This window comes from Aedes albopictus, chromosome 2 (assembly GCF_035046485.1).
Source record: "Aedes albopictus strain Foshan chromosome 2, AalbF5, whole genome shotgun sequence".
Taxonomy (NCBI): Eukaryota; Metazoa; Arthropoda; class Insecta; order Diptera; family Culicidae; genus Aedes; species Aedes albopictus.
Window position 1 is genome coordinate 418,781,633 of NC_085137.1, and position 6,049 is coordinate 418,787,681.

A 6,049-nucleotide genomic window follows, 5' to 3' on the forward strand; every position below is an offset into this window, starting at 1 on the left:
GTTCTAACTAAAAATGGTTCAAACGTCATTCTGCTCATAAAACGGGGTGAAACGGAACGTAGAATCAAAATAAAACAGTAAAAACGGTTACCATCAGTGTGTTTTTCGATGTCCACAGGATTACTATAAATTCAAATTAAAAAACGAACCCCGTTGGTTTGCATGAGGCTTCGTTCAAACCAACAGGTTAGCATTAGCATTAAGCGAGTCGCACAAATTCGTAGGTGGTACAGTCCTAGACCGCTGTTATGAGGGTTGCCTCCTTCCCGTCCGAACCAAAACACAAAGATTTGGGACTAATCTCTGACTCTTAAACAAGACTGACACAATCCTCCAATGGTCAAGCACTGTCCTGGCCACGTCCTTGCGACTGCTGAAGAATGGGAAAGGATGGTTATTTTTGGACACCTATGAAAAATGTAGACAACTCTACGATCTCTCAGGCCTAGGTGTCACGAGAATTTGGGTGTTGTTAGTGGAAGGGTAAACTCCAAAGGATACGTTTGGTTAACGTTCAGGCACACCATTGTTAGACTGCTTCGAATCAGTTGTCTGCCCAATTCATCCTGGTTTCCTTGTCGTCTTGTTGGCATTTGGCAAGGCATTTGGTTGAATTACTAGATTCTTCGGTTGATAATCTGAAATATAAAATAAAATTAACATCGTACGTCAAATAAGCTACATATTAGTGATACGCTCGCCACAGTTACATATTTTTAAATATTATTTATATCGTACGATACATTTACCTGAATCCTGCTGAAATAAAATGTTAATTAGCAGTACATTGAAACACAAATACTACAAAATACAAGGAAAAGAGCATCAAACTTTGATCTTGGAATATTTAAAAATACGGTAAATATCAAGATCAAAATTTGATTTGATTTGGTAGATCTTACACCGCAACGCACCATTCTAAGGTGATCTACCCACGTTACGGGGTGTGTCGTTCAAACCAACAGGTAGACGGTAATTGAATTCCGTGAAATGTTCTTAATTTAGTTAAAAGTGAAGTATTTACTAACTTATTTAGCAAATGAAATGGAGATATTTTTATTATCTTTTTACCCAGATAGCTATTACCTGCGTAAATTCTTAGTCAACGAGTAACTTGTAATCAATTTGTTATTCTAAAAATTGTTTATCCTATAACTAATATCTAACTTATCACGGTACGAACACATAAGTGAATGGATCAAGATATATCCTAAACTGTTGAGAACCACTGGATTGTCTCTCATGCTCTCGCCTTTCGGCGTGCTCGCCGATAGCATTTCGTGATGCTTTCGGTCGATGCACAATAGGGCAGTTCAGACTTCAAACATGTTAAAAAATTCAAAGCTCCCATATGTTCATTACAATCCTTGGTACAAAACTAGAGTCCTGTCAAATTTTCAGCCATTTCGGTGGTGATTTAATGGTGGCCCAAAAGCAAAATAGGTTTATATGGGAATTACTATGGAGAATTTTCAAAAAAAAAAGCTCTCCGCGTTGTAGAGCATTCACGCATGGCCAAAGTCATAAGGGCAAAGTTAATTTGAATTCTTCAGATCTCAATGATGAATGTTGCCGAAGACCGAAACTCATTTCGACTCACGAGACAGAAGTTATTAATCGATATTCATCCATTCATGCTTGAACAGAAGACCACAGCTTGACCGACACGCTTGACACGCAATCATAGTATGCGTGTGAGGTTCTTGCACACCATAGTGGTTTCTGCTTTTAGTGGTGTTCCGTGTACGTACACGTTGCATTACACGAACACTACCTAAGTTACTGGTTGAAAATAGAAAACAAAAATCAGCTGTTCCCGGCAAAATCAAATGGGCATATTTTCAACCAGTAGATTTGCATTAGTGTTCGTGACACCGCGCTGCGAAACCACTATGCAGGACATCGTGGATGAAGATGCGCATGCGAGTGAAAATTTGCTCAATATCTTTTTTGCTGATTGTCCGGTCTTCAGTAACATTCATCATTGAGATCTGAAGAATTCGAATTGACTTTGACCTTATGACTTTATTTATGCACAATCGCAGATATGATTTAGATTAGAAGTTTTGTAGACGCCGTTTTGTATATACGTGTCGTCTTTTAAATGTAATTTGTAGTAAATAAAGTTATGTTTTAATGTGTTATTTCGCTACGCCTGGGAGTTTAAATATTTAGACTACTATGTCTCCCGGCCACCCCAAACTCCAGGTCGTAACATGAACGTTATAAATCTAATGCTTCATGCAGCTAAACTTCAGTACGGAGAAGACCTGATCCAGACAATTGAGGTAGAAGAGATTTGAGAGGCACTAAACGTAAGCAAAATGAATTATAATGTCAATCTCGTAATAACAAAACTTAATATTAAAGGAAATTTTAACCAACCAAAAATTCCTGTGGTGGTTCAATCTTTCGGAAGACATCCCCTCCAGTTGGCGCGGCCAACAGCAGGAATGTCTTCCAGAAATTCTATCAGAGAATTTAACTCTAAGTTTAATAAAAAATAAGGGTAATTCTCGCTGAGACCGGCCCACTATTTACACCTTGTCTTCAAAAATGTTTAAAGTGCCGATTTTCTGCAAGTCCTCGCTAAAAAAGTAAAGAAAATGCTTTTGGTTACGCAAATTGATGGACCCCTTGTTAGTTAGAGCCACAAAAATGTTTGCAGACCCCTCGATTTTTGTCAAATAATGGCTCATTTAAACCGTTATAACTTGAAAGTTTCTCGAAAAGCCACCTCAAAACGAATTGTTGTTGAAACGAGGAAAGATAGAGCTATTATTTACAATAATAAAATGTTGGGTCGGCCATCTTGGATTTTTATACCAAAACATTTTTTTCACCATGATGGCAACCACCGATTTTCAAAATTGAAAGCTGAGACCTTTATACATAACATATCAAAAAATTAGTGATGTCTTTTTCTTCTTTCAAAAGTTATCTGCCGTTTTGTAAACCATGCCACTTTTGCACATTGGGCCCAGTGCTGGCCGTCTACATAAATTCAGCCTTATTTCACGGTGTTTACGTTTACGAACACGAATTTAAAATCTGAACCCACTAATGGAAAGCTGAAGCTTTAAGATTTTCAAAACACTAAAAAAGTTATGAAAGCAATGTCCGCATCATTGAGAAACAGTCAAAAACGGAACGACCCTCCGATTTGCCCAAATTTCGCGGCAGTTGCCATTGTGTATACATGCAGGCGTAAACTCGGATGCTGTTGCATGCGGCAACGCATGCGCATGGAAATGTATCGAAATGTAAGGAGAAAACGTGGCTTAATTTACAAAACTGCAGTAAATAGTAGCTCTATTGTTCCTCTTTTCAACAACAATTCGTTTTGAGGTGGTTTTTGGAGAAACTTGCGAGTTATAACGGTTTAAATGAGCCACCATTTGATTAAAATCTAGGGTTCTGCAAAATTTGTCGTATGGCTCTAACTAACGAGGGGTCCATCAATTTGAGTAACCAAATGCATTTTCCTTACTTTTTTAGTAAGAACTTTCAGAAAATCAGCACCTTAAACATTTTTGAAGAATTCTTCCTGGATTAGTTTGGAAATACCTGCAGGGATTCCTCTAAAAATCCCACAGGGATTCGTCCAGAAATTCCTCTAGAGATACCTCTAGGAATTCCTCTCGAGAGTCCTTGCTTCAAGGAAATCCTCCAGGAAATCATCCAGGGATTTTCTCTAGGAATTTATGCTGGAATTCCCACAGAAATGTCTTCAGGAATTTCTCAGGGGGATCTCTGGGAATTCTTCCAGGAATTCCTTTAGGAATACCTCCAGGAATTCCAAGAGTTCCTCCAGGATTTCATTCAGCGACTCCTTCAGGAATACTTTCAAGAATTTCAACAGGAATTATACCAGGAATTCTTTCGGAAATTCCTCTCCAGGAATGCCATCAGAAATTCCTCCAGAATGGATCCTCCAGGGATCACATCAGAAATTATTGCAGCAATTTCTTCAGGAATTTTTCCATGAAATCCTCCAGGGATTCCTTCAGAAATTCCTCCTCGAATTTATTCTGGAATTGTTCCAAGTATTCCTTCATGCACTCCTCCAGGAGTTTCCCCAGTAGTTTTTCCTGAAGTTCCTTCTGGATTTCATTCAGGCATTTCTCCAGGGATTTCTCCAGGAATTACCCCAGGTTTTTCTTCAGGCATTCCTCTAGAAATTTCTCCAGGAAATCCTCCAATTCCTTCAGAAATTTGTTCAGGAATTCCAGCAGGAATTTTCTTGGGATTCCTCCGAGAATACTTCCAAGGTCTTGTCCAGATATTTATCCAGGAACTCCCCCAGGATTCTTCCAGAAATTTCTCTAGAGATATTTCATGGCATTCCTCTAGATTCCTCTAAAGGGAATTTCCGGAGGAATTTCTGAAGGGATTTCCTGGAGAAATTGCTGGAAAAAATCTTTGAGGAATTCCCGGTAGCATTCCTGGAGGAATCTCTGTTAGAATTCCCGAAGGAATGAATCCCTGGTAGAATTCCTGGAGGAATTCCTTGAGGAATACCTGGAAGAATTACCGGAAGAATACCTGGAGGAATACTTGGAAGAATACCACAGAGTAATTCCAGCAGGAGTTCTTGGAGGAGTAGTTGCAGGATTTCTTGGAGGAATTCCTCCGGAATTGGTCCAAGAATACCTTCAGGAATTCCTTCCGAAATTACTACGACAATTTCTCCAGGAAATCCACCAGGGATTCCTTCAGAAATTCCCCCAGGAGTTCTCCCTGAAGTTCTTCCAGGGGTTCCTCCTGGCATTCCTCTAGCATTTCTCCAGAGACTCCTTCAGGAATTTCTCAAGAGATTTCTTCAGACATTTTTACAGGGATATCTCCCACAATTGCGCTAAGGATTCCTCCAGATATGCTTTCAGAAATTACTCCAGAAATTCTTACAAGGTTTACGCCAGGCATATCTGCAGGAATTTCTCTAGGGAATTGTGGAATTCCTCCTGAGATTGCTCCGGGAGTTCCTTCAGGGATTGCTCCAGGAATTCCTGTAGTGATTCATTCAGAAATTCCTCTCGGGATCTTTTCAAAAATTCATTCAGGAGTTCGGTCAGCAATTTCAGAAACCCGTCGAATGTTCGAATTCTCCGAAATGTCTTCCAACCATTCTTTCACAATTATCTCCGAGAAATCTTAAGGGAGTTCATTCACAAATTTATTCAGGAATCCATCCATGAATTCCTGTAGCTCCACCAAAGGAGATTTTTTCAGAAATTCGTCCTGCGATTCTTTCAGAAATTTACCCAAGATTTCCTCCCGGAATTTCTCTTGAAAATTCACCCCGAATTCCTTTAGATTTTTTTGTAATTCCTCCAGACATTTCTTTTTGAATACATCCAGCTATTAGTCCAGGAATTCCTTCAGGTAATTTCTAGGATGTTTCCAAGATTGCCATCATTTGAGTTCGCCGGAAATACCTTCAAGAAATTCTTCAAGAATTTCTCCAGAGATTCTCTTCAGAAATTCTTACAGACACACCTCGAGGGTTTCCTCCAGTGATAGTTTCAAGGCTTTTACGAGAATACCTTTGAAAATTCTTCCAATGATCCTTCCAGGAATACGTCAATTGACATTTCTATAAGATGATGCTCTGAGATGAGTGTATGCAGTTCCAGAGGGGTACCTGGAGGTCTCAGGGGCGCAAGGGCGTTTCAAGAAGGTTCCAATGGGTTTCAGGAGACCCCAGCAGCGGGTTCCAGAGGGGTATCTGGAGATCTCAGGCGCGTTTCAGGGGGTTTACAGACGCCTTCAAGGGGGGTTCGATGGGGTTTCAGAGGGTCCCAATGGATTTCAGAGGGGTACCAGGAGACCACAGAAGTGTTTCAGGTGGCCTCTGGAGTGCTTCAAGGAGTCCTACAGTTTCCCAGGGGAGTACCAGAGGGTCTCAGGGGCATTTCAGGGAGTTACAGGGGTACCGAGAGATCTCAAGGGCGTTTCAAGGGTGCCGGCCGGCAGTGCCAGCAGTACTCAGGGGTGTTTCAAGGAGGTCCCTGGCGGTTTCACGGGGCACCGTGAATCAATCAAACCA